Source organism: Falco punctatus (genome assembly GCF_963210335.1).
Source record: "Falco punctatus genome assembly, chromosome: 4".
Classification (NCBI taxonomy): Eukaryota; Metazoa; Chordata; class Aves; order Falconiformes; family Falconidae; genus Falco; species Falco punctatus.
Genome location: NC_137583.1, coordinates 32769353 through 32788622, shown reverse-complemented (window position 1 = coordinate 32788622; position 19270 = coordinate 32769353). Strand labels below are relative to the sequence as shown.

Genomic DNA, 19270 nt, shown 5'->3' with positions numbered 1-19270 from the left:
TGAAGGACGTTTCAAGTTTTGCCCCACTTTACTTAACCAGGCATGTTTTCACCTGTGGGGTTTTTGAGAAGGTTAATATGCAGCACTTGTCTGTGTCAAGAACTGCCTACAGTTCTTACAGTTGATGTGGTATAGACAGAAATATTGACCAAGGTTTGTTTTTGATCATAAAGATGAGTTGATTTCTGGAGGTTGATTTCTTTTCCTGCTTGTCTTTAGAAATCTGCTCCTAAAACATCAGGTTGCTCTAAGATGAAGAGCCACTACCTGGCTGCACGTTGCTTTGTTTTACATGTGGAACCATGAAATAGCACCATTAGATGAATAAGGTATTATTGTTTATCTGTAAGAGTGGCAGGGTTCGAATAGTTGTTGGTCATGTGTTTCATAAGGCTTTGTGGAAGTGTCCAACTTGGGGATTTGGCCATTGCATTCCCTAGTGTCACAGAACTTCCTCTTCTTCCCTGTACGTTGTGAGGAGTAAGTGGAGGGTTTTGCTTGGATGACCTTTTCCTCAGCAGAAAGGAATAAATAAAATCCATAGGGAGTGTTGTCAGGGTCCATCTGGTAAACAGAACTTTACAACATGGAGAGGTCAGCTGGATTAAAGGATCAAGACAGCTTTCTGAAATTCCAGGGGTGAGACTGTAAATAACCTATTACAAGCTTATCACAAAGGAATACACTGCATAATGGATGGTAGTGAAAATCCAGCCATCAAATTACTGAATTAAATAAATAAACTCCAGAAAATAAAACCTGATACATGTTTTCAGTGGGTTACGACTAACAGAAAACGCTTGACCATTTAGATTTGTCTTTCAGTGTGTTCTTAAATGAAATTACCTTTTTGTGGAATTGATACAACATATATCTTCATATACAGTGGCAGTTATTTGAGCTAGAGTTGAGATCTTTCCTAGAAATGCTGACACAAGAGAGAGTCAACTTAGCAGAAAAACACTAACCACCTACATAGCTTTGAGTTCTGTATTTACAGTGGAGCTCTTAAATGCAAGAAATGGTACATGTCTGTACAGGTCCAACCTTACTCTCAGTGTTTTCTCTTTCGTTATGGATATTTCTAGCCTGTTCCATTTCTGTGGATGGGTAAGCACTGTATGCAAAGTTCTGCTGTCTGTATTTGTCTTGTGATATTTAATGAGTACTTTTTTACAAGGTTGTGCTAATTGAGCTAGCTCAGTGTTCCCTCTGTGTCAGGGCAAAGTTCTGAGGATGGCTGTATAATAATGTACAAAATCATCTTTGGAAAAGCAGAACAGCATGATAATTGTGTGTATGTTGCTTACCTAAGAAAAAGCGAATCCAGTCTATTCAGGAATAAGAGCCTCTATTGAACTTTCTATTCAGAACAAAATTCCAATCTCAAATGAAAAGCTGAAATACCAGGATTTCCTGCGGTTTGGAAGTTAATAAAATAGGTGTCAGATCAGTTCTACCACTTCTTATTGTGACAGTACTGGAATAGTTACTCAAATAAAATAGCTTTAATTGAAATACTGATTTTAACTCATTTTGATTTGTTTTTAGTTGTTTTGTTTAACTTATATGCTTAAATATTATTTTCTGATTCTATAGAATTTCCATATTGAAGTATAGATGTGCTGATAGCCTTGCACCAAAAAAAGGAAGTAAAAAAATGAATAGCTTTGAATTTATATTCAACTTTTAATCTATATGTCAGAGAAAGCTAATTTCACAAGCTCCTTTCTTTATAAATAGAGTATGAGGACTGTACAAAGCTTCATTCTAAACCAGTGTCCTTGAATCCAGATGAGATGGTTTGCTTGACCCTGAGGTTATTTATGCATAGAAGTGGTTTGTTCTTTTCCACTTTGGGGAAATGTCTCTTACCTAACTTAGGTCCAGACCATTTGGATACAGTTTGTACAGTGCACAGTGCATGTGCAAGGAACAAAGCAGCAGTATGGGACACCTTGGCATATGGGACACTATGGAGTGATGTCACCATCACTGACTCTCTGTGCAAGAAACAAGTCTTGTTATTTGACATGGGAGACTCAAGCTGTGGACAATTTTAAAGAAATCGGTGATTTTTGCATCTCTAAATTCTAGTGGTTTTAAATGTAATAGGTGATACTCAAGTGAAAATTGCCTTCTCTTTTGCCCACCTAGATAGATATTTTTATTTCCCTTTCTTTCTGATTATTTCACCAAATCTCTTCCACTGGCTCATCTTGGCCTTTCAAGGACTTGGTGTTACAGCTTTTCATTCCTCAATAAATCTTCCTGTGGTTTTGAACAATGGGAGAGAAGTGGTAGCCAAGACAGCATGGACCACTAGAGTGATCACCTGTCATATTTTATCACTGGTAATTTTTCTCTAGCCCAGCTGCCTATTGTTGTTTGCCCCTTTATTGTTCCCAGAGTACACATGTAATCAGTGAGTTGGAAAGTTTTCAAGCATGGTGGCTGTATTGAGTAGGAATATCCTGCTTGCTTCAGGTTCAGATTTAGGCTAAGTGGAGCATCTTCCTTTTTTTTGGCAGACTCAGCCTAATTTTGTGAATGCAAGGGGATTAATACTGAATGGGGTGATTATATATAAGCTTTTCTGTTGTTACTCTTCAGAAAACACATCTGCAAGCAACAGCTTAATTGTGTCATGTCTAGGAGCCTGATTCAACCAAAGTTAATATTTTTTTTGATTCCTGACATTTCAGGACACAGAGTGCCAGACCTGGCACCTGTGAACTGATGGCTTGCTGCATTCTGGTGTGTTGCTTTGGGATTGCATTTAATGGTATCACTAAGACCAAAACCCACACATCATCATCCTAAGACAAACCAATGTGAATTCAGACTTTTCATAAAGCAACTTATGTCTCAGCAGTAACTGGCAGACTTTAGATTGTCTTTACCTTAGATGCCAGTTGGTATTCAGTGCCCCAGTTCTGCTGCATTGTTTTCTTTAGAATCTCAATATTTTGCATGCCGAACTGCAACTTCAGTGGAAGAGTAACACTTTACCACAACTTACCCTAATGACATTGAGAGACTGTTCAGTATGTTTTGAAGTCCACTGGATAACAGCATGAGGCAAACCAGATAGAGAACGGTGTTTTTCTGTATGGTGGCTGATTGCAAACCAACCACATCCTCCTTTTCCTTTGATTTCTTAAAAACAAAAATACCCTAAGCAGGAAACACAGTAAATCTTCTTTACCTAGTGAACCTGTTCATCAAAGTCTATGATATTAAATCAGCAATTATCAGTGGCAATTTCTTGAGAACTGCAGGGCTTGGGGCATGTGTACAAAAATTTCAAGACTGATGCAAACAAACCTCAGGGTGGTTTCCAGGGAGCCAGGGAGGCTTCTGTCATACTGTGTTACTGCCGGGCAATGGTCTGTCCACCTCAGTGTTTATACTGTGTTCAGTCTTGTGATTGTTTACTCTGTGGTGCTTAAAAAAAATAAAATCCAGGCCCCAAAACTTTTTGTTATGGAAGAATGTTTTTTGATAAATGCAGTAGTTCAAGGGATGTGGTGTCTGGTGTGGTTATGACCTCAGGGAGGAAGAACACATGAATTTAGACCTGTGCCTCCACACTTGCATTTCAGGAAAATTGTATCTGTGTTCTAGGCGGATGGGAAAGCAGTAACTTCCCAGCTATCTAAATGCTTGCTTAGACCATTCCCCATCCTCATTATAACTGCACTTGCAGCCTGACTGTAATACAAGCAGCTTCCTGCTAGCACTTGGCAATAACCTTTACAAACAACCTGTTTCATAAATAAGTTTGTGTTTGGTACAGTTGAACCAGAAAGTTTGCCTTTGTGGTTTTCTGCATGTCCTTTTGCTCTTTATCTTTAGTCAGAGGAGCCTTGAGTCATGTTCCTATTTGGCTATTCTGCTTCCAGCTCAGATGGAATAGGTTACTCCTTGGCATTGGGCATTTACTAAATAAGTTTCAAGTAATTCCACCCTAGGAACCAGGGGAATGTCTGCAGAGAGTGATGGTGTAATTAAAAAAAAAATACAGTGGGGTTGTACAGCAGCAGTGCAAAACACTGCAGTACTAAGAGTGCACTGGTAAGAGTGCACTGAGAGTGAGTTCTGGGACTGAGCATTTCTGAGTGGGTTCCTGAGTTAAGCACCTAAATCAGTGACCTGCCTTTCAAAACAAATGAGCCTTTGACAGATTTCATTACCTTTAATTCTCCTTTCCTTCAGTTTGCCTGTCTGTCACGTGGATGGGATGCTTCAGCTTACTGCTGGGGTTATAGCAGGCTTGATTCTTCTGTATTTTTTAACAGCAAAATGAGAGTCCAAGGCTGAAGCACTGATACGAAACTGAGGAGACTGGAATGTCATTTCTGGCTATACCACAGAGTACAGGTGACCCTGGGCAACTCATTTGATCTGTCTGTTTTCAGTTGTGAAATAGGGCAAGTCCTTTCTTTCACACAGCTTTTTCTTCTCTAGCTCTACTTTGTCACCTCTTCAGGGCAGAGGACTATTTGTCACTGTGGGTACGTTCAATCCCTCATACAGTGTGGGACCTAAATATAATTCTGCTGCTAGCAGGATAAAGGAAAGAGCAAACCATTACACAGCATCTAAAGGACTTGGGGCTTACTTACTGCTATTTAAGATTGCAGAAGCTTTTCTTCTGTATTAACTGAGGTATTAACTACAGTTCACTCAGGCTTTTTCAGTGCCTTATTAGCAAGTGTTGGAGAATGATGAAAGATGAGCATGCTCCAGTGAGGAGTTCTGCACTAAAATCCTCTACAACTCCTTTCTCCCCAGTTGGAGAGACAGCTCTCCATGGCTACTCTGCAAAAAGCTCCCAACACTTTTCTAGCTCCTTTTACTTTTTTTTGCTATTATTTCCTTCCTCCAGGATTTTCTTAAGATCGAAGCATTCAATTTAATCAAATTAATGGCCATGCTCATTGATGACTGTGCTAAGTGTGTTTAATTAAAAACACCAGCTTCTTTGCCAGGGAATGACATCCTGACTTACTTCTAACTCAGTGTTCCTATCTTCCAAGACAGTATTTTATTTATAGACACCACATAAATAATTTGCTTTGCTTTGACATTTTCCAGCTATCTAAAAGAAAGCCACCTTTTCCTGTTTTTTGAGTGGATGCCTTTCTATCAGGGGACTTCTTTGTCTGCCTATATGTGGTTTATGGTGGTACTTTGTATAGCCGGAATATTTTTCCAAGTTAGGAAAATGAATCACTTATTGACCTGACTTTTATTGCTGCTCTGAGACAAACATCACCCATAAATCGAGCATTCTCTAACTTTTATCTGAATGAAATGCTGTAAATTTTATTAAACATTTTACCATTTCTCTCACAAGAGTTTTGGAGTGTCATCCAACCCAGAGGAATAGTTTCATTTCTGTTATTAAATAATCTGGTTGTGTTCTTTATCAGGCTCTATGTCAAATGAGTTTGGTTAAATTGAATGACTCTTTATAGTGGCTGGCAAGACAGAGTGGTTTAGTGCTCTGACCTTTTACCTCTGAAGGCCTGAAAGCCACACTTTTGGTCCAGATAAAGCTGCTTTGCACCTCTGAAGCTGTATAAAGTGACATTCAGCTAGCCTCAGAGGACTGTTAGCAGAATCCTTTATAGCTTGAGAGCACTGCACAGAGACTTAACTTTCCAATCATTGCGGTGTACCAATATAGTGCAAAAAGTAGGCTGGAAAACTCTTACGGTCATGAACAAAAGTCTTGTGCTGATTTCCTGCTTCGGGTCACAGGCAATCAAAATTTGTTTATCCGAGTCTAGTGGGTACTGGCCATGTCACAGGGACACGTTGCAGTTTGCTCTAAGTGTAACATGCCTGCTTGCCAGCTCCTGAAGTGACCAGAATTGCAATCTTGGGCAACGCCTGCAATTCAGTCCTGGCAGAACTGTCCATTGCTTTTTATTACTTTGCTCTACCCTAAATCCTCAGGAACTTATTTTATCTAGAGGTTAATACATTTGTTTATATGTGTTGGGCCCAGTCCAGCATTCTCTCATGGTATTGAGGGTTTCTGACTTCAGCATATGCCAGACAAGACTTAGATTTTGTAATGTCTGTGGAAAAAGCACATGGGTGTGTTGGAACATTTACAACACAGACATGCAGAGGTAACACTGTACCTAGGTTTGTCCCATGCTTACAAAACATGAGTAGTTGTGAGAACAACTGTGTTGCTCAACCCCACAGCCTCTGTGTGTTGTATATCTATCTTGCTGGAAACTTTGGGCTTTTGTAATTATTTTAACAGTCTTGTGTGGTTTGATGAAAATGCAGTTACTTTCAGGATTTTTATTTCTGTAAGTTCCAGTGAGGAAGTAATTTTGGTAATGTAGAAATAGAAGAGCTTTAAAAAATAGTTGCAGAATGGAAGGGAGTTGGCTGGCCAAGGAAAAAGTAAGCCTTCAACAATCTAGAGGGAATCTAATGTAATTGGAAGAGATGCATAAAGTGGCACTGGATGCTGTTGTACTTGGGTAAATGAATCTGCATTTGGTTGTGGAACAAGCAGGTGTCAGTCTGAGAACCTTTTCAAATCCATAACTTTGGCTGCTTCCGTGGTGATCTGGCTTTGCTGTAATGTTTGTGGAAGCCTTGTTGAAATTTAGGAGCCTGGGTACTGGGTTTTACATGGTTCAGTGTTACTCATGAAAAAAATTCTACCATCTTCCTGTGCATCCAGTAACAGCTGAAAAGTTACTTACACAAGTGTAGCAGATTGCCTCAGATGACAATGCAGTAGTTGAGTATTTGCTGTAAAAGTGCTGGGTGAGGAAGCAATTGGATTTATACCGTGCTGATATAGCAGCATATGACAGGGACTGGAGAAAGCCCCAGATCTGCAAACCTAGACTTTTAGGGAAGTTCAGATCCTTTGGCTTCTTTCCTTCAACTTGCTGGTGGTGCACTTTTCTGTGCTGGACTCTGCTGAACTCGGGTGAGCTAATCTGAGGTAGCAGGAGCACTGTGTGCTTCTCAGCTATAGAATCAAGGCTTTAGTGGTCAATCTCTAATTTGATTAGAAAAAGGAAGGGGGTGGGGGAAGAACTTGCTGTTACAGAACAATCTCAATGAACTTTCTAGCTGTCATGTAATAACCTCTATTGCATTATGTTTGAAATTTCATTATGCTCTAGTCTGGCACTGATTCACCTAGACAATGAGAGGGTATTAGGACCAGCTTGTCAAATAGTTGCAGTAATAAAATATTTCCTGACTTTCTGTGGTGAGCTTTATAGAATTAGGGAAAAGGTAGAAGTGCAGCTGATGAGAGCCTCATGATGCTTCATACCCCAAGTGCTTTTTGTGTGTTTCTCTATTTCACAGTTTGTATTGGATATCACAGATAAAAGACTAATTTTGCTGCTTTTTTTGCTTAATTTGTTTTGTCTGCTTCATGCAACTAGGTGATTTAAATGGTCCACAAGTGAGAGATACCTTGGGGACAAAACTTAGTTTTATGCTTCATATTATTCAGACTCTAAAGCTCAAAGTAATTGAATCTCTACTCAGAAATGAAGATTGAGTATTTTTATTTTAAATTTAAGTGTCTATATAAACATGATGCCTCAGGGCTTTGCTGATTTATAATATATGTGATTTGAAGGGTGCCTTAGTGGCTTCAGCAGAACCCTTTTCATTATATTACTCTTTGGGAAAAAATATGCAGCCCATAATTCTTTTCTTTCCTACACTATAATATTGCTAATGCTCTTTTCTGTCATGATCCTGTATAATGCTATTAGCTAAGCAGCTGTTCTATACCTCAGACACATGACAAAACACCTTACAATATTGGTTCCTCCATGTACTAATGATAATCTCCATGCCGTTTTTCCCCTTCTTTTGTGTTTGCCTCCTTTCCCCCACTGCCTCTCAGCCAGGTGTCTTCAGTCTAATGGCCATAATAATAGATGAGCTCATGTTTCCAGAGCCTGCAAACATCAGACCACCGTTCTTTTGAAGCCCGTATGGTATTATTGTAAACAGTAGGATGGCTGCCTTCATCCTGGAGCCTGTTCAGTTTGAAAGGCAGGGCCTGAGGGCCTGTGCAATGTCGTGCTGACTTCTGTGCGGCCCTGCCCAGGTCTGTAGGGTGACTGATCAGATTCCCAGCATGTGGTTTAGCTGCCTCTTGCCAGAGTGCAAGTTCAGAGATGTGAAGCATGTTGAGTGATTCCACTCATCCTTTTTTGTGACTAGAGTCGCATGGCAACAGGTGCTAAGATTATGTCACCCATGGGATCAGTGGCTGAGGTAGCAGGCTGGTTTGATCTTTTCTAGCCAGCTGGCAGGCTGTGTTATGGCTTAATCTATGTCAGATGTTTCCAGACACAATGAGTTCAAAATACATTCCTTTAAATTAAAAACTGTGACAGGTTAGAGCTAGCTGTAGTTGGAGTGATCAGAGGAAAGTCCTCAAGATGCCCTAGTGGGGACCAAAGTGAATACTAACTTGTGAAGACATCCAGTTCAGTTCTTACCTGAGACCCAAAATAAAGCTTGAAAGTTGCGGAATGGGCAGTTTTAATGTGAGAGCCAGCTCCGCCTGACAGTGATAAGGTTTAATGAGCATGTATTTTTCTGTTGGGACCTCCTGCCTCTTCCATCACTTCATGGATGGCCAGTGGTCCATCCTTTGCAAGGCAGTCCAGGGTTGAAATTTGGAGTGACTACATGTTTGAGTGATAATCTTGTAAATGCAGCAATTTATGTACTGTAACCTGATGGTGAGACCATAGTGTTGCATAAAGAACTGTGGTGTTTTCCTCAGGGAGCAATAGTAAATTTGATACAGGATTGGTCCGGCTTTCTGGTGACACTCTGAATGTCTTCTGCGGATGTCTGGTGAACTGAAGAGTTACGCTGGGATAAGTGCTCCTAGTGGCACTTTGTATTTGGGACTTTATACTTGTCAGTCAAGCAAGGATGTGGACAGAATTATCTATTGCTTGGGATAAACCCCTCACCTTCTGCAGAAATGCAGCAGCTATGAAATGACTTTTATTTTTTAATTTTGTTTTTAATTTTTTTTCTCCTAGTCTTCCTTACTGGCCATTGAGATATGAACTGGCCTCCTTTTGTGTGCCGAGGCGTGTCCTTTCGCACAGCGTAAATTCCATGATTTTTCTATAGGCTCTGTATAAAAGACCATTCATTCTGTATAGAAGTGACAAGAAAATCGGCTTTAAAATTGTTCAGATTATTTGAGAATGATGTTTTCACTGCTGGTACTTAGATACCAGTGTAATAGGTCCCTTAAACCTAAGACAGTGAGACTTAGCTAATGTCAGGGTAGTTGTAACACTTCCATTGTTATTTTTCAGCATGGACTAAAAATGCTTAGTCTTAAAGGAGTTATACTTTTGCATATTTGCGGTAGATGTTTAGCCAGCCCTCTTTTCAAGCTCTGTGCAAGTGTCCACATAGGTATACGTACAAAAGAATGTGTATTTTTGTCTTGTCTTTGGTGGAACAAAATAGTTGCTTTCCGTAGTTTATTGTGTATGTGGTGTGAATCTGATTTGTATCAAAGAAATGTGTTGGGACCTGTAAATTCTGATGGTACAAGGTCTAATCCTATTTTAAGGAACAAGTACTAGTTCATGCACAGATGGTAATACATGCAAGCACACACTCTTTCAATGTGCGAAAGTGTGCATGTACACAGCTTTTCTTGGTCAAAAGGGAGTGCTAACATTTGAAAGATGAGGGCTGTAAATCACATTTTTTATTGAACTCTCTTTCTATGCCCACACATCCCTCAGGCCACTGTCTATGAATTATCCCATGCTGTTGGCCTATTCTTATCCCTGGGCTTTCCTCATCTATGCATTTGTATGATTACATGTGTTACATAAATACACTGTAGACCTCAGGAACAACACTTATTTTTGGACTACTATTTCTTTTCCTAGTATGCTTCTTGTTTCCTCAGGAGCCACAGGGTAACAGCTGGGGCACAATATGTACTTCCAACAGATCAGTAGGGGTATATGTGGCTTTAGTTCCTAAGCAAACAAACATTTTGTTTACCATTTCCAGGAGCAACCTCTTTTCCACTGAGAACATACCTAATATGTCAAACTACAAATATTCCTTTCATGCCTCACTAAACAAAACAAATTAATGTATAGTATTTCTTGCTCTAAGTATTTCTGGGAGGCATTTGGACAGTTATTCAGGAGAAGTATTCCCAGTTCTGCCAACTTCATAGGTGAAGCGAAAGAGAAAGAAAGGAAATGCTGTCAATTAAAAACTGTTGTGGCTGGGATGTATGAGATCAATGAAGAATTTTAAAAATTCACCTTTACATGAGTTATTTAAGTGTTTCACTTTGCTTTGAGTTCCAGTCCCAATTTTGAGTTCCAGAAAGATGTGTTCCCCCTCCCACTGCTTTTCCAGCAGCACAGTTATTATAGAAAGGGAAAATTAGTTAATAAAAATCAGGATACAAATGTCAAACTTTTCCATTCTGATGGAGTAATCTGTGAGGCAGGCTCATGGGAAAGATACATGGAATTTCCTACTGAACCCTAGATATGGCTAAGCTCTCTATTCTTCCTTCCCAAGGAATTTTGTTTTCTTTCTTGTGGAAGACTGATTTTGTGGTAAAAAAGAATGAAAGGTATCTATGGAATGACAGAAACGGTCGATTGATGTGACTTGCCCATAGTCAATGAAGAGGTCTGTGGTAGAGCAGGGAACTGCTTTGGATCCTGTCAGCTCCAATATTTGGTGGCCTTTTCTGGGGATCTTGCTTTTTTACGTTTTCTTTTTCATTTCTTTTTCTTCTTTTCCTTTTATTCTTTCTTGGCCAGTTTTCTTTGGTGGTTTGGCAGCATCGCAGATGCATTCTGATAGATATCTGAGAAGTGAATAAAATATAAACTAATACAATGGAAAAAGCAGTAAACCATTTCAGTGACAATAAGAAAGGGGGAGGGAGGACGGGACCAACAAAAAAACCTCAAATGCCTCCTAGAATAAAAACATAACTATTCATGAGCCATTACTGAACTTTCCTTTCTAACTTCTGATTTAGGTTGGGGTTTTTTTAATTGCTTCTTTGAGGAAGAAAGAAAATAGTATCAGAGTTGCAATGCAAAATGACATACTTTTAGTTTGTTATTGGTTCCAGCTAATAAATGTGAATATTGCTGTGAGCCTCTTTCAAACTGGTGGTCATTACAACTGAAATTCCATACAAGCTAAATGGGGGGAGCAGTTAAAAACATCTTTGTTTAGTGAGGACTGAAACAATAGAGGCTGCTTCCAAAAGCATAAAATGGTAAAGCATAGTAAAGAAGTTAGTCTAGTTGGATTGAAGCATTTCTGTGGATTAATAGAACAAACTGAGAAATTGGAATGCCAGATTTGAGGATGTATTTTGGGAGAAGGAAGCAGGACCAAAAAAGCTGAGGCGATAGCCAGAACAAGCATTACCACCACTGGGAATATGCCTTTGAGAAATAAGACAGGGGTCACTCTTCTTGCAAGAAAATGGGGTGATATTTCTTCCTTATTTAAAAAAATAAAAATTAAAAAATAGCCAGTATTGCATGGAAAAAGGGAATTTTGTCTCCAGCATCTTTTTCTCTTTTGGATGTGGATTGACAGCTCAGGTTTGGCTTAATGCTCATGTGAAAAGGGAGGTAACAAAGTGTATCTTTTGGGCTAGATTCTTAGCTAATATAAGTGAGCACAACTGTGCTCCTAACCCTTTGTAAGGGCAAGACGTGCAGAAGCAAGTGGGAAAGGTGAACAAGTTCGGTTCTTTGTTTAGTGCAAATTATATGTCATTTGACACAGGATGGTTTCCAATTCTGACATACTTTACTGCCAAAAAAATGATGCTAGGATGAAAATAGAACTGCTGGAAAGAACTAACATTCATTTCTCATCTGACCAAACTGCAGAAAACAGGGTAATTATAGGTGTGGGGAGTGAGGGACCTTCTGAACTTTGCCATTTTTCCTGTAAACGTTAAGCCCACTGAGACTCATCCAAACTGTCTGGAAGTAAACAGTGAGAGTCCACTTCTATGGTGAGGTTAGGGGGGTGTAAAAGGCATTTCTCTGGATTGTTTTCAACTTTTAGGTGAGGGGATAGAAACTGAACAGAGTGTATGGCCACTGGCTCATGTGCATGTGCTATGGATGTGATGAGGCCCAGTGCTGCTGTTAGGGTATTTAGTTTATCACAAGGCAATGTACTATTAGGGGTGAACACCGTGGTGTGTGCTTAGAAACTTTTTTGTGGCTTGAGTGTAGGGGAAATATTATGAAATATTTCATTTGAGTACATTCTCTAACCTTCATTGGCACTGACTGGGGGGAAACCTTGCTGACTCCCTCAGCAGTGAGGGCTGGAAAAGTCTGTTATTGAGCCTGAACTTCTTAGCTTTCAGCAGCAGGAGATGGGGCTGTGTGTGGGACACCTATTGTAAATAGATCCCAGTGTTCTCTGTTCACCTTTTCTCTAGGCTGCAGTCACTATGTATTTAAAATATGTGCCAAATACCAAGGAAAACGGCTTTGTTTCAGCTGTGACATCATACCCTCAGTTTTGCACACTGCCTGTATGTTTCCTTGTATGCACGTGGCATCCACATGGGAGGGCTGATGAGGTACCTGAGCATGTCTCGAATTTATCCCTGTCCTGCTGATAAAGGTTTGAAGAGACTGTTCTGATCACTTAGTCAGACTCAGATCAGTGACATGGTGCACTTCCACAGGGAATGGACACAGGAGGAAGTATAGAGATACTGTTTTGAAAATTTAAGAAGTCAGCTCCTGCCAGTCTGCCCTGCAATTCTGACTGTGATGTAGAGGGCAAGCAAGGTCTTGTCACATTGTTTGACATATTTATGGGTGTTTGGTGGCCAAACTCCGTTGTCTGCTTGCTCTAAGACACTCCTAGTCTATTCACATGCTAGTGAAAGCACAGATGTTACAGGCACTCTTACATCCACTCACAAGAAAAGGCACTGCAAATACAGTGCTATCTCCAGGTTTGGTCTTCCCAGCACAGATCTATCTCTGCAATAGAAATTACTTGGCTTTGCAAATGAGAGATTTACAACTGACGACACGAGAGCCAATTTGGTCCTTGCTTCCTTTCCTTAAACAGTATTCTCTTCTATTGTAAGCCTTCATGGCAAATGTTTTCTTATTGTGATGTGCTCTTGCTTATTTGAGGAAACCGTATTCTCTCCTTTTGTGACTGAATAACGCTAGCTGCAGAATTTGTGCATCTACTGACTTTTTTAGTTATACCCATATCAACAGAGAAAGCTGTAAGAGGGACCAGATACTGTGGGAGGAAGGAATCGCTCATCTGTAGGGAAGTAGTGTTGTGGTTAGAATAGCTCCAAAACAAGAAATTTACCTCAGAAGGTATGTGATAGCCTCCATCTTTTAAAACTTTCTTTGACTACAGTTAGAAGTCAGTAAGGTCTTTCATTACAATAAGGTACAGAAAGACTATTACTGGCTCATCTTTTACTGTCTTTGCTTCTTTTCTATAAGGGAAATTGGTTTATAGCACTTTTAGCTGCCTCAGTTTCCCCACATGTCTACGACTGCTGAATGTTTTTTGGAGCCTGAGCCCAGGAGGACAAACAGCACAGAAGAGTAGGGGGAAACTGGAAGGAACAGAAATCTTTGGGAAGGTAACATCAGAGGTCCAGGAAAGTGGCTTGTCGAGAGTTGCTTTAGCAACCTGCAAGTGTACCTGGCACCTTGTGTTATATTTGCAGCCCATTGAGAAAGAATGGTATTAATGGCTTTTGGTCGGGCTTTTTGAGTCTAAGGGTTCTGTTTGAACTTAAACTCTTTCTCCTTTTGGATTCTATGTCTGTGTATTAAAATAAATCTATTTAACCCCCCCCCCTTGTATCAAAAATAGACATTCTGTAATGTCAGGCCCACAGCTAACCACATCTCACCTCCAGGAAGAGATTGGTTTTCCTAATCTTTTCTTTTTTAGCCTCAAAAGAGTAACTGTTCTGCTTGTGCAAGGCAGACTGTTTGGCAAGGCTTTATGTATAATGAATATGGCATGCTGATTATAAATGAATGGTGCGACCACAGTAAATTCTACTCAGGCGTGGTAAATGGGAACAATGGGAAGTTACCTAGTTGGTGATTTGCTGACAGATTTTAGTTAGTTGCTATTTCACTCTGGTTTAGTGACTATAAATTCCAGACCCACAGAAACTGCTTTCTACTATTATCATCCCACATTCTGTAGTTATTTTGCACTTTTTATGGTGTCAATGTTATTTCCTATTGAACTGCATAACAGCTAATTTAACTTAGATAAATTAGCTGAAATGAAAACATAGTGTGACTGCGGCCCTAATTGCTTTCTTTTTATTAAAAAAAGGAAAAAAAAAATTCTAAACCCATGAAGCGTATCTGCAGGGTATGCAATTAGCTCCAGACTGCAGAGACCCTTGAAGAAGGTGCTGTGCAAATTACCCATCACTTTTGTCACTTCTCACTCAGTATATACCATATGGGAACATTCAGCAGAGATTGTGTAGAGGTAAACACCATCTTTTTGCAGAGCTCACCCATGGAGCAAGGTTTAGCAGGCAGCAATGCTTATATTTGTGTACTTCAATCTGAAAAGCTTCCTACGTATTTAGCCTTCTACCTATCTTAATTTGCTTTGCTGAATCTTAGAATCATAGAATGGTTTTGGTTGAAGGGATCTTAAAGATCATCTAGTTCCAACTCCTCTGCAATGAGCAAAGACTTTTTTCACTGGTCCAGGTTGCTCCAACCTCCATCCAACCTGGCCTTGAATGAACACTGTCAGGGATGGGGCATCCACAGCTTCTCTGGACAACATGCTCCAATGCCTTGCCACCCTCACAGTAAAGAATTTCTTCCTGATACCTCATCTATATCTGCCCTCTTTCAGCTTAAAGCCGTTCCCTCTTGTCCTGTCACTACAGGCCCTACTAAAAAGTCTGTCCCCATCTTTCTTCTAACCCCCCTTCAGACACTAGAAGGCCACTATAAGGTCTCCCTGGAGCCTGCTCTTGTCCAGGCTGAACAGCCCCAACTCTCTCAGCCTGTCTTCACAGAGAAGGTGCTCCAGCCCTCTGGTCACCTTCGTGGCCTCCTCTGGGCTTGCTCCAACAGGTCCATGTCCTTCTCATGTTGGGGGCCCCAGAGCTGAACACAGTGATCCAGGTGGGGTCTCACCCTCTCTCTCTCTCCTCTTCAGCTGCAAATTCTATTGTATTTCTTCAGCAACTAATTTGATTGGAGTGTGCATTATTCCATTGCATGGAATAAGACATGAAGGATGGTGCTAAAGGTTTACAGGGAGGCCCTCCTGCTATTAGTATCTGTAAACCTCAGGCAGTAGCTTCCAACTGACGTGGGAGAAAATTGCTTGCATAGCATATGACTGATGTTGGAATGACAAGAAACTGCTGGGGCAGATTTGGTAGTAAAAGTTTGTTAAACCAGCGTTGCTGCCAAAGAAATTACGTAATTTTTTTTAACCCTGATTTCTGATAAGGTAGCAAACATTCGGGGCATTCATAAGTTAGAAAAACACCCTGATTTACCTTAGTCTGCTTTTTGACCAGTTCTTAGATAGTCCTGATGAATCTATAGTGCACAAGCTCTTCTAAGAAATGCTCAACTCCTTTTTCATGTGTTATTCACACTTTGTGTCTGAAGTGTTCCCCTCAAATCCCATTAAATCACCTCCTATGTGCTGACATTCTTCTCGATCTTCTGACCTTTTCAAGCAAATTAGAAAGACACTCATATACATCTCTTCAGCCACATTTTTCTATTGATAAAAATTCTGAGTGCTCATCTAACACTTTTCAACTTCAAAGCTCTTCAGAAGTGAGGGACCTGATCCAAAGTCTGTTGAAATAAATGAATAGTCTTTCCGTTAGCTTCACAGGGACTTAAACTCTAAATTGTGGCCCTATTCCTGTCACTTTCCCCCCTTCTGTTCTCTGAAGACCTGCTGTTTTTTTGCACCTACTTAAGTTTTAGGCTCTGGGTAGTAACTCTCCTATTGTGCTCCTGTTTGGCAGTGGCATAATGAGACCATTTGTGACAGTAGCTTTCTGAGATGTGCTCAAAATTGGGGTATAAATAGTCTCATAAGCCCTTTGTAACTAAGGGATGTCTTTATATGTGAGCCTCTAGCCTGTCATTCACAGTAATTTCTTCAGATGAGATGGCAATGAGGTCTCTATATTGGTAACAAAACAAGCCCTCCTTTGAATTTCCAGATGGTTCCATGATTCTTCCCTTAAGCCCATTGCACTGTTAGAGAACTCCTTTTCTCCTGTCAACAAACTGAATGGGTAATTCCACTTCTTCAAAGGCTATAGGAGGCTTTATCCTTGTAAAACTAGTTCAAGAGTCTGGAAACACTTCGCTGCTCACAGCTTGGTGAGCAGCAATCTCTGTGCAAGGATGTAGGTAGAGACTGTTCATTTAACAGCTCTACTTTGGCTTTAACTGTGCTTCTAGTTTTTCATCCTTTATAACTCCTGGTTTTCCTGCTTTTGCAACATTGCTTCTTTCTTTCTGGCAGATTTTGCGTTCTCTATGCTGACAAAATTCTGCATTAGTTCTTTCCCCTGTTCATGTTTTCTCTTCCTTGTCTGTTACATGAGTTTTGTTTCTGTGTTTTATCAGCTTTCCTGTTTGTTTATTTATTTATTCACTCCCAGTATTTGGTTTTCTCTTCTCCCTACAGGATACTCTGCTTCTGTGGAGGTGAACGGAACATTGTCAGCTGACAATGTGTAGGCAGGTGGTCAGTAGGGATTACTGATACCAGAAATAGTCCTCCGTCAGTCTGTTAACAACGTACTGTGGCTGTTTTCATTGTTGCTTTTTCTGCAAGTCAGCCAGAGCCATTTAAGATCTGTGTGTGACGGTCAGTGTGTGTGACTTACAGGTCTGAGAGCTCCTTGGGCATCAGGGTTGTGATTTACCTTGTTGCTGCTGTTGTTTTTGAGCACTGTGGAACCCATGTTCAACAAAGTACACAAGCAGTACTCTTATGTGCCTGTGTAAGCTTCTGTTCCTACAACTGGTAGGCTCTTCATTACCTCCAATTATCTGTCTTTTCATTAGGTTGGAGCTTGCATTAAATTAACTATCAGTTCTACTTATTCCTGCACTTGACTTCCTAGACCCTACTCAATTCACATTTTAATTTCTCTTCGAACAGTATGACCACTTAGATCTGATACAATGGATGTTAGTAACCCGTCCTCAACTTGTCCTTGCAATTGGATAATGCTGCAGCTGAATTACCTCTAATTCTCTGTTTTTAATAAAAGAAACAGATTCTGCCAAGGCAGCCAGATTGCCTCTTGCTTGTTTGCTTTCCTCACAAGTATGTTGGCACTGTCTCCCGTTTCCCTTTCTTTGAACTGATGTTAAGTCCAGATTTATTACAAACAAGACGCACATTTTATTTAACAGCCAAAGTGATTAACCATTAGAGCAGGCTGCTGTAGAAGGTGGTGGGAATCCTCCTAGAAAGTAAACATGGATCAGGGGGGTTAACAGTGGCTTCTCTGGGTGGAATCCAGTGTTGTTTGTTTTACAAAATGTCAGTCTAAGTGGTGTGATTGTCCCTCCTAAATCAGTGTTATGCTAATGCACTGTGAAACATGCTTTTGTTATTCACGTCCAGTGAAACTTTTGATGTGAGATCTGGGGCTCCTAACTCTGAAAGAGATATGTTTCAATGGGCTTTACAAGCTGTTTGAGTTTCCTTAACACACAGTTTAATGATCACCATCTTCCACATGGTATGTAACAAAATGTTTAGGAAAAAAATACTTCAAGGAAATTATAAAGCTGTGAAAATTATATGTTTGAATGCAGCATTTATAGACTTTGGTGCCTTTCTTCAAACGTCATCGCAAATCCTTTCCCGAAATCCTAGCACTAGAATTATTTATATGTGCTGTGTATGCTCAGCTTCTATCTAAGCAGATGCAATACTGTGTTCCAAATCTGCATTTCCTGACTGGAACCACCACCACTCCATAAAGATATGATAACACATCAAAAGAAATAATGAGATACCATGGCAGGAGTGTATCTTTCTAAGGCTGTGTCATGGTTTAACCCCAGGTGGCAACTAAGTGCCACACAGCTGCTTGCTCACTCACCCCTGGTGGGATGGGAGAGAGAATTAGAAAAAAGAGAAAACTTTTGGGTTGAGATAAGGACAGTTTAATAGGTAAAGCAAAAGCCACCCACACAAGCAAAGTAACACAAGAAATTAATTCACTATTTCCCATCAACATTTCATCAGTGTTGGATGGTATGGAATATCTCTTTGGTCAGTTGGGGTCAGCTGTCCTGGCTGTGTCCCCTCCCAGCTTCATGTACATCCCAACCTACTCACTGGTGGGGTGATGTGAGTAGCAGAAAAGGCCTTGACTCTAAGGACTGCTCAGTAATAATGAAAATGTCCCTGTATGATCAGCACTGTTTTCAGCACAAATCCAAAACATAGCCCCATACTAGCTACTATGAAGAAAACCCAGCCAAAACTAGCACAGGCTGTATCAATTGCTGACTCTAAGGTTAAAAAAGATCAGTATTTCACTTCAAAGATCTGTTTTTATAAGTTCTTGCTTATTTGTTAAACAGTGAACATTCTATGGGTGGCTAAGGTGTTTGTAAATAGTTTAATATGGTATTTTGGTTGTAATTTGTGTTTCTTGCAGCTGCCAGCAATTTAAGACTTTTGAGTAGAGCTGGATGTTATACATCACTTCTTTAGGGGCCAAGGTTGGCAGGGAGAGAATCTACATAGAAACAGTGAAGATGGCAGCTACTGGTGTAATTATTGGAGAGTAAGTGGAGATATACTTATGGAGATTTTTTGCAGCCTTCAGCTTTTCTCTCATTCATCATAATGATTAATCTCAAAAGCTATACATCTCTTTCTTCAACCACATATCTCCTTGATACTTTAGCAAAGAAATAGGATTTTTCTAAAGGCAATTTTCTTCCAAGAAACAACACAGACCATTTCCTTTTGGACTTCATTGCTGGCAGAAAATTTTCACTGTGGTAACCTCTATACCAAATTCAAGAGTTTATAACAGAAAAATGAAAGCAATTAGTTTTCTGATTAAATTTGCATTGGCATTGAGGAGCAGGTAAATATTTTCAGTTTCCATGTTCATTCAGATGAAACAGTCCTGGAC

General features: G+C 40.1%; 1 long non-coding RNA gene across 1 annotated transcript in view; it reads right to left on the bottom strand.

The window, feature by feature from the left end:
- Positions 1–19270, bottom strand: part of LOC308062954 — a 52219-nt gene that overhangs the window by 11965 nt on the left and 20984 nt on the right. The window contains exon 2 of the long non-coding RNA XR_013927765.1: positions 1–19270. This exon is cut by the window's left edge and continues 11965 nt beyond it. This is a non-coding gene — a long non-coding RNA (uncharacterized lncRNA).